This window comes from Xenopus laevis, chromosome 8L, assembly GCF_017654675.1.
Source record: "Xenopus laevis strain J_2021 chromosome 8L, Xenopus_laevis_v10.1, whole genome shotgun sequence".
NCBI classification, from domain to species: domain Eukaryota; kingdom Metazoa; phylum Chordata; class Amphibia; order Anura; family Pipidae; genus Xenopus; species Xenopus laevis.
In genome coordinates this window covers 15595813-15606136 of record NC_054385.1, presented here as the reverse complement: position 1 = coordinate 15606136, position 10324 = coordinate 15595813, and the positions used below count along the sequence as shown (strand labels likewise).

Below are 10324 nucleotides of genomic sequence, written 5' to 3'. Positions count from 1 at the left end.
AGTGATTAACAACCAGATAGAAAAGGGTAAACATGATCATCTGTATAGATTGGCACAGGTCAGGGCCCATTTGTTATTCAAGACACAGTCCTTTGTTGGGATAGAATCTGATTAAAATAATTATTCATTCTGCCTTAGGGTCAGGCCACACGTTTTGGGGAGATTTGGTCGCCTGTTGACTAATCACCTCGTCTTTGCGGCGACCAATCTCCCCAAACGCCTTCCCTGACTCTGTGCCGGCTTAAAATGAAAAAATGCTGGCGCTTATCACACGCGGCGGTTCGTTTTCCGAAGTTGCCCCACGAGGAAACTTCGGCCCACTTCGGAAAATGAATCGCAGCGTGATTAGCGCCGGTGTTTTTTTTTTTTTTTTCATTTTAGCCGGCGAAGAGTGAAGGAAGTCGTTTGGGGAGATTGGTCGCCGCAAAAACGAGGCGATTAGTCGCCAGGTGACCAAATCTCCCCAAAACGCCCAGTGTAGGGAGACCCTTAGAATGAAAACCAGACGCTAGGGGTAATTTACTGTATAATAGTTGTGGAGCTTCAAAATGTGAAGAGCATAAAACTGGAAGGTGATGGAGCAGATAAAGCTACTGCCTGGCCATATTTCTATGCATACCAATAACATTTTACAGAAGGAAAGGTATAATCTAGACCCTTTGATCTGCTACCCGGACCCGCAACTGCCTTATCCGCAACCAGACCCGTAACCCGCTGAGCACCATTAAACAGGAAGTGGTGTTGCTGCATACCGGAAGTGGCGTCATCAAAAGTGGGCAGGGACAGAAACAAGTTTTGTAAAATTTTAAAAGGACTAAAATATAGATATTATAAAATAAGATATTTAGATGAGACCCGCAACCTCGACCCGCATCTATACCCGCACCTTAAAATCCTAACCTCATTCTGCAGGGTACCAGCTTTTTTTTGGGGTAACCCGTGGGTACACGACCTGCTGCAGGACTCTAATCTAATCGATGGTGAGTGCTAAATGTTAGGGCACCCCCAAGGATTGTAATCACTTACCTGATACCCTGGGCCGGTGCTCCCGTTATCAGAAAACTGCACAGGCCTGGGGTACTTGTGAGCAATCAATCCTTTTTCTTCTTCTCCTGCAAGTGCCCCGGGCCTGTGCAGTTTTATAAAAAGTTAGAATTTTTACTATTTATAGGAACTGCTACTGATTGGGATCTATATACTATAATGATAATAATATGAGCTTCTTTTTTGCAGTGGAATGACTAGTAGTGTTGGGTCCCACAGCAAGGTCATTGGCTGCCAAAACTTTGGGAAAAAGACATTTCCCATAAATATATACAGTATTGCAGTTGGTCATCATTTCCTCCGTCTTCCCTATAGTTCCTCAGCCCCCCCATCTGTTTCCTCTATAGTTACACCCTTGCTTTTCAGTGAAATGATTGGTGAATGTGTGTTGCAGTAGCTTTGGTTTAAAGGAACAGTAACCCCAAAAAATTGAAGTGTTTTAAAGTAAAGAAAATATCATGTACTTTTGCCCTGCCCTGGTAAAACTGATCTGTTTGCTTCAGAAACACTACTATAGTTTATATAAACAAGCTGCTGTGGAGCAATGGCGGAAATTGAAAAATGGCTATATGGCACAGGTTGACTAATGGATAACAGATAACACCATTAGACAGACAGAGCTTATCTGCTGTGTAACTTGAGCTTTTTCTCCTTTGAATGGCTGCCCCCATTATATAAACAATAGTAGTGTTTCTGAAGCAGTTTTACCAGTGCAGGGCAACACTGCAATATATTTTCATTACTTTAAAACACTTATTTTTTGACGTTACTGTTCCTTTAATATAAACAACTTGTCTCAACAAACCCTATCTACCTGCTAGTTGATCATTTGTGGTCCAAAAATGCATTCTCACACTGCACTGAAATCTGTTACTTCGCAGACCAAAGCAGTGCCTGTTTGTGCTCTTACAGAAGAGCGGTTTTACCTGCGCTCCCCTGCGTTGCACTTTCTTCCGTTCAGCCGCAGGGGAGCGCAGGAGTAGACGCACTGAATTATTGTCAATGGGGCTGTACTCACACAGATGCATGTAAGCTCCAAACGCAGGTTGGGACGCAGCATGTTGCATTTTACCTGCGTTCGGCGCGTGCATGCGCCTGTGTGAGTACAGCCCCCATTGACAATAATTCAGTGCGTCTACTCCTGCGCTCCCCTGCGGCTGAACGGAAGAAATCGCAACGCAGGGGAGTGCAGGTAAAACCGCTCGTCTGTAAGAGCCCTAAGTGCAGACACACAAACAAGAAGAGGTCTGCGGATCAGCTTAAGTCAACAATCAGCCCCATGCTGAATGGTTTACAAGCAGCTGATCAAAAGAACTGGTGAAGAACTTACTTCTGCTACATTGTTTCAAGAGTCAAGAGGGATGCTATTTTGAACTGCAAGAGCATTATAAAGCAATAAATGACGGAACACGAAACAAAGAGAAGTGTGGCTTTATTTAAAAAAAAAAAACAATCATTAACAGTACTCCAAACAGTCGGGAAGATGTTGAGTCATGAACGTCCTATAAAATTGGCACACATTTAACATTGCAAACTTTAAAGGGTATTTAGGAGCACATTTACTAAGGGTTGAATTTCGAAGTGGTAAAACTTTGAAATTCTATAGTCTATTTTTTTTTTTTTTTTGAGTGAATTTAGCTGTTTTCGATCTAATTCAAATCGTTCAATCGATCAAACGATTTTCAAAACAAAAACTTTGACTTCTGAAAACTTAGCCAAATACTGGCTATAGGTTCTATGAGGTCCCCATAGGCTAACATAGCAATTCAGCAGGTTTAGGTTGGCGAAGTGTCGAAGTCAAAGTTTTTTAAAGAGACAGTACTTCAATTTTCGAACGGTCGAATATTCGAAGTTTTTTCAAATCAAATTTTGGCCTATTCAATGGTCGAAGTACCCAAAAATTACTTTAAAATTCGAACTTTTTGAATTGAAAATTCACTTCGACCCTTATTAAATGGGCTCCCTAGTCTCCTTTCAAACTGTAGTTTTCTTCTCCAACAAAAAAAAAATGTTGCTGTTAATGGGTTTGCAAACTAGCTTTTATTCCGTGTAGTGGTACCACTGCCTAGAATAAATGGTCGTTTGCAGTAACACTGCTGGAGTTCCTTTTCCTTCCTTTATACATGGATCGTATACAGCAGTTGCAGCACAGAGCAACTATTAAGGAATCGGACACAAATCGTTTGGAAAATTGTACTGACCACCATCCCCCTCTCCTATTTGGGCTGTTAATGGGTTTGTTCACCTTTAAATTAATTTTTAGTATGATGTAGAGAGTGCTACTCTGAGAAAATTGGCAATTGGTTTTCATTTTTTTTTTTTATTTGTTGTGTTTGAGTCATTTAGCTTTTTATTCAGCAGCTCTCCAGTCTGCAATTTCAGCAATCTGGTTGATAGGGTCTAAATGACCATAACAACCATGCACTGATTTGAATAAGCGACTGGAATATGAAAAGAAGAGGGTCTGATAGAAAGTAATCAAAACTAGCAATAACGATAAATGTGTAGCCTTACAGGGCATTTGTTTGTTTTTTTTAGATGGGGTCAGTGACCCCCATTTGAAAGCTGGAGAGAGTCAAAAGGCAAATCATTCAAAAATGAAGACCAATTGAAAAGTTGCTTTGAATTAGCCATTCTATAACATACTAAAAGGTAACGTAAAGGTGAGCCAATCTTTCCCCGATATGCCACTAACGGGCATGGCTATATGGGGGTATTGGATTGTCCATTTCGAGCTGCAGAGCCATCACCGTCATTGGCCCCAGCTGAATTAGGGACCCAGCTCTGCAGAAACCGTCCCACATCCTTGATCATTGGTCTTAGAACTTGGATGAGGCCGCTGATTGCTGCTTGAGTGCCTTCCATGGCCTGCGCTTGCCGTTCCTGAGCATAGGCTTGCACCTCCTGGGAATGGCAAATCATATGCAGAATGTCATTCGGTTATTCCAGGTGCTGAGCTATCTCCTTTACGTTGAGGTCGGTCAATCGCTATTACTGCAGGAGCCGGGCAGAGTTCAGAACGATACGATTCTTCAGTTTTTGGGGTTTTATCATGAGGAGATATGATTCCAACTGGGCTGTCTGTGGTTACCATTGTAGCCGTCTCAGTGGTGCAATACTCTACCACATTCTCTTTTAGGGCGTGAAACGTTGTTTCCGGGGGAACTGAAAGAGAGGAAGAAAACGAAGATTATATTCTCCATATGTGCAAAAATGTATCAAATTTACAACTGTCTGCTATAACGGAATTCATGGCTGCCTGAAGGCGAATGTCAAATGGCCCGTTTCTTCACCTACAGAAAAACATTGGAGAAGATACAAACACTCCACTCTGAACTGTGCAGGCAAGTAGCAATTGACTTTCATGGCAGCTGCCTATCACCGTCATTTTCAGATTGATCACCAGAAATAAAGGCGCTTTTCAATGACTTTTTATTTTTTACCATTAAAAAAGTTTAATGCCCCTGTCTCTAATTTGTTACATTAGTCAATACATTTCTCAGCAGCATCTGTGGAATATTAACAAATATTGTATCAATTCTAACAGCTGCCTTTAATAAAAATCAGGGATTCTGTTCAGCAGGGACAACGATAACAAATGTATCAACTAAATGAATCCATTTAGAATAGTTTAAACCCTCCAGAGCTGCTTACAAAAGAGGTTTTTTCTCCTGGTGTCCCACCAGCCCACCCTGTATATTGACCTTTCCTACCACATCTTTAACTGCCATTGACTGTTCACTCTCAGTTTCCGCCTGCTTCACACCTTCACCACCCAGCTTTCTAATACCACACACCCATTCTAAATACCTTAAACTCTATTTCTAGACGCTGTCTCTTTATAATCCTCTTAAAGGGAACGTCAGTAATAGTCTAACCTAATCCACCCTGACAACTCGAAAATACTTCTGCCTTTCCTGTCCTGTATAATCCAACTTTTCCTTTTACATACCCAGCGATCTAATTAGATTATAGTCACATGCAGGCATGGCCTTATCTTATTTGCTGCCTGTTTTTTTTTACTTCTCTGGTTCCGTCATTTATACAGCCCTGATTAGCCATCTGGCACATTGTAAATACACGATAATAAGGAAAAACTCCTCTCCTGTTATCAGGCTTCTGTGACCTATTAAATGGGCCGTTATTAATTTGAGATTAGATTTGTCTACTCATTAAATCTTAAATAGATATTTATCCTTATACGGTAGGCACTGGATACACAAGCGCCTCCAATAATTCCTTTAATCATTTGCAAGAGATTATTTCAGCAAATGATAACAGCAACAAAGTGCAGCAACAGTCAATACACCCCCTAAACGGATTCTGTTGTGATTTTTACTGTGTAGTTTTTTCTTTTTGAATTATACTGTTTACATTACAAATAATGCTTTCTACCAAATAAAATGTTATTCCTGAGCCAACAAATTATTTTTTTGCCTGTATTATTGGTGTGTAGTCAGCCGTCTCGGGTCATTGTGCCTGATTCTGTGCTTTCAGATAGAGCCAGAACGTCACAATGGAACTGCTTTTAGGTAAGCTATTGTTTCTCTTACTAAATTTAACTGGACCAGTTGCAGTGGGACCTGGATTTCTATTTTTTTTTTATATCTCTTTTATTTTTCAAAAACATATGCATTAACAAATGGTAAGCATAAATATTTCCAATACAGAATTTTCAAAGGAAAAGAAACATTAGTATAGAATAACATCGATAATGAATTGTTTTCACCAGTACGATTTCTGTTACATTGAGTGACTGTCTATCTCTCACAATTGAAGAAATATATTCCATGGTGCCCAAATTTGCGTATGTTTTTCCACTGTGTCTGCTAATAAAGCTGTTAAATATAACATATTCTGAGTCTGAGTGATTTTTCCAATTATACCGTGAGAGTCTATAATCGGTTGTAGCCAGTGCTTCGCTAAGTTGATTCTTGCTGCAGCTACTGGATTTCTATTTTTAAGTGCTATTCTCTTATGTACCACTAGGTGGGAGCATTTTTAGCAATGCAGGTGTCAAGGAGTGGTTATTTAGTTACCTCCCATTGCTTTATTACAATGGCTGCTGGGGGGGGCTTTTGATGTCACTCAAACTTGCAGTGCAGCAGTAGAGAGTGACTGAAGTTTATCAGAGCACAAGTCACATAACTGAGGGCACCTGGGAAACCAGCAACGTCTAGCCCCATGTCAGATTTAAAAAAAATCTACTTGCTCTTTTGAAAAAGATATTTCAATGCAGACATTTGGTGGAGCAGCATTATTTACTAATGTATTTAGAAAAAAACATGTTTTACCATGACAAAATCCATTTGAAGGGCACCTGTTCATTAAAGCAATACTGCATGGGCCAGAAAATGCTTCTAGCTAGAGCTATAATGCCTTCATTGGGAGGGAGACAACATGCATAATGAACGAGCTGTGACACTCCTCATTGTTTGCATGCTTTGAGTTTCAACATGGCCGTCCACACTGGGAGCTCTCACCTGGTGTGAGCAGCATAGAGCTCACTAGGAGCAATCTCTAGCCCATAAAATATTGTTTCCACCAACCAAAGTGCAGGCTCTATTAGCTTAACACCTCCAGTGGGGGGAAACAATTTACCATGACAATTGGCCTTTAAGCAAACACATAGAACAGGAATAGGCAACCTTCTGCATCCCAGATGTTGTAAGCGTACATATCCCCCAGCATCTCTAGATGAGCGGAGCTGCTTATACACTGCTAGAAATACTCCACCTCAACCATTAAAACCACATTTTAAATCCATACTTAATATGTCCAGCCACCATGTAATTTCCTGCACCCTTGAGGGCCACCCTGAAAATAAGGCTCGGGTGAAACTGATCAATATACCAGCTTCACGGGACATTCCTTCCCAGAAAAGTGATAATGAGAGAGTGGAATTTATCGCCTCTCTGAAAAAGACTCTCCAGGGGAATTATTATAGAGGAGTCAACCCCTGCAGCTGCCAGGGTGGCCCAAAAGATATGGCGGGAGCCCAGTAGGACACAGACTGACCTGTCTTGGGCGCTGGGCCCAGCACTGATATATATGACTTAATTGAAAATTATATTCCACTCATTCTTTTAATTTAAAAAGAAACCTCATTTCCCTGTCTTTCCAAGTAATTAGAAGAGTCTAAGAAGTGATTTTGAGCTATGTATAAACAAGCCCCTTCCGTCCCCCAGCTGCAGCCTTTGTCTCAACTTTACAGTCTTTATAAAGTGGGGCAGGGGTAATAGGTTAATATGTCTTTTCTGCCTCCTACAATTTCAAGAAACCCGAAGCTGCAAACTTTCAATTTTGTATTTTGCAGTGCTGGCAATGGCAAACATATTTATGATGTTAGGATGATGCCCGAGGCATGGATTTTATGGGCAAGCAGAGCTGGGACAAGGGGCTTTAGCACCCATATATAGTATGACCACTGCCCCAGTCCTACCACACCATTACTCTCTGTCAGGAAACAGGGGTCCCCAATCTTTTTTTTACCTATAAGACTCATTCAAATGTAAAGCATGAACAAAGTTTGTGGGGGTGCCAAAAATGGGTTCTGATTGTATAATTGATAGTCTCTATGTGAAGGGTTAGTCTATAGGATGTTCTGTTTGGCATTTCACCTGGTTTATATACAACCACTTGCCTCCAAGCCTGGAATTCAAAAATATGCACCTGCTTTGAGGTCACTGGGAGCAACATCCAAGAGTTTGGAGAGCACCATGATTCTCACGAAGCCACTGGTTGGGGATCACTGAGGCACCCTTACATGGACAGATATAAACTGGCAACAGATTAAGTTGTCCGCCTATTGCGCAGTGTATGGGGGTCCTCCGATGGGCTTCCCGATCAATATGTGGTCCGAAAATCAGACACGTCGATCGGGCGAGATTAAAAATCGAGAACCGCATCAGTTTCTTGATGCTGTCCTCAATCCAACTGCCTGGATACAAATTGTAATCTGATCGTTGTCCCTAGGGCCCATGATCAGATTAGCCCAATATTGCCCACCTCAAGGTGTCAACAAACAAGTAGATCTCCCTATGTGAGGCCAGCTTTAGTGCAGGCCCGGACTGGCCATCTGTGGGTTCTGGCGAATGCCAGAGGAGCTGCCATAAGATTCCATAGAAAGTCACTATGTAGTGGGCTGGTGGGGAGCTGATTGGGCCTCTGTGTACCTGAAATGCCAGGGCCTATTTTGACTTCCAGTCCAGAACTGCTTTAGTGGATCCTTAGACAAGGATCTGGTCTAATGATGAGCCCCTCAAATACTGTGTTGCACCTCCTTTCTAAAAATGATTTTACTCTAGGCAGGTGCCTTCCTTGCCTACCTGTAATCAGGGGCAATCCTGGGCATTTTGCCACCTGAGACGGCTTTCCTTTTGCCGCCCCCCATCCCTCCAATGGCACTCACCTTTTCAGCGCTGGAGGGGGTCAGGAAGGTCTAGTGCAGAGAGCGAAATTGCGCTCTGTGCACTAGAAGAGCCCAATTTCCAGGTTGAGAAATGGAAATTTGGCTCTTAGTTAGCAGGAGCGGCATTTTTGCTGTCCCTGGCAACCAGGGGGGTGTTGCCGCCTGCGGCGAGTGTCTCAACTGGTTGGTGGAGAAGAGCCCTTGCCCGTAATTCTGCTACTCGTATCCAGACCAGGATTCAAGACAGGCCCTGGCATTTGAAGTACAAAGAGGCTGCCACATGCCCGCCAAGTAGGGTGTGTGGTTACAAAATGGGTGTGGTCAAAAATTTGTTGCACTACACGCGGCAACTTTTATATCCCTCTTTTTATTTCCAAAATGTTGGGAGGTATGGCGGTGGCACGTGCTGATGACATTGGCGTTTTTCAGGAGGTCGTGCCAGGCGTTGCTTTTGGTCACCAGAGGCACCCCAGCGTTGAAGTGGTTAATGAGGATGTGCTTCCGCTTCTCCATCTCCTCTAAGATGATCTCCACTTCTTCCTCAGAAAAGTTCATCTTACACTTCTTGGCCCGGACCTGAAGGGGGGCCCGGCAGGGCTGCACTTTTCAAAGAGCCAGGCCCCCCTTGACAGCTCCGAATCGGTGCCGCCCGATCGAAGTCCCGAACAGACGAATGTGGAAGTGCCGAGCAGACTAAGTCCTGAAGCCGCGGAAAGACCCAAAGTCACGAAAGGAGCCGACACTGAAGTCCTGAAGCGGCGAAAAGAAACGTAGTCATGAAAACAGCTATAATTGAAGTCCTGAAGCCACGAGTTCAATTCTAATGACACCAATGTGGGTTTTTTTGTTTTTATTTTAATCCCCTGGCCACCAGTGTTTGATTTTAATACTCTATAGTAGAGTCCTGCGCGGGTTCAATTTTTGGGACCCGAGCCGTACCTGCAACCCGGACCCGTATTTTCTGCGCCCCCAATTTTTTAACTGGTAAGGGGACCCTGGCGCCAAGGTTTTTTTTAAAAAAATATTCTTGGGGCCCTGGTGCCAATGTTTTTTTGTTTTGTTTTTTTTTTTAAACTTATAGGGGGGCCCTGACCACCAATTTTTTTAAAAAACCTTTTCTGGAGGGCCCTGGCACCACAGTTTTTTTTAACTTATAGGGGGGCCCTGACCACCAATTTTTTTAAAAAACCTTTTCTGGAGGGCCCTGGCACCACAGTTTTTTTTAACTTATAAGGGGGCCCTGAGCATCAATAGCTTTTTATAACTTGTGGGGGGAGGGGTTTTTTTAGCGCTGATGTCTGTGTGGTCTTTTAATTGTGGAGTGGGTGGGGCCTGAGTGAACAAAAACCAGAATGTTGTTGTACGGGGCCCTGTGATATTTTTAATGACGTAGCCATGGCCCCTTAGCCAGCGATGTGGAATAGGCCTTTCTACGTAAATTGCGTAATCTGGGAAGGACTGGGGAAACCTACGCAGTGTAACAGCTTCCACAATCTGCTTGAAAGCGTATTTTGCAGGCCCCGCCGCCACCTCACCGAGATAAATGGCTATTGGATAAAAAGACTGCCATTTAAACACACCTCCTTTTCCCCCTCCCCTTTTGCAGCGGCGCCTCGTTCTACTCAACGAGGACTCGTCATCGATTGGTCAGCAGCGCCGTCTATAAGTGATACGGCGATCGGATTGGTTTTCCGCTTGTGAGCGCTTGGCGCTGATTTACAGTCACGCCAGTCGATTGTTAGAGTTTATATAGTGTGTTAAAAACAATAGCGCTGCGACTGTAAAAAACAGAATGATTGCTTGATTGAGATAAATGCCGGTGTAATATTTCCCTCCTTAAACGGGCGCGTCTATTGGCCTAAAAGTAGC

At 42.9% G+C, this 10324-nt stretch overlaps 1 long non-coding RNA gene and 1 pseudogene across 1 annotated transcript; both read right to left on the bottom strand.

Moving 5' to 3' along the window:
* Nucleotides 1–3387: 3387 nt before the first annotated feature.
* LOC121397127 lies at nt 3388–4234 on the bottom strand (annotated as a pseudogene).
* A 719-nt stretch (nt 4235–4953) lies between these two features.
* Nucleotides 4954–10174, bottom strand: LOC121397131. Its single transcript, XR_005963483.1, has 2 exons — nt 10036–10174; nt 4954–9205 (listed from the first exon to the last, which is right to left on the bottom strand). It is a non-coding gene; the product is annotated as an uncharacterized LOC121397131 (long non-coding RNA).
* Between the last annotated feature and the right edge of the window lie 150 nt (nt 10175–10324).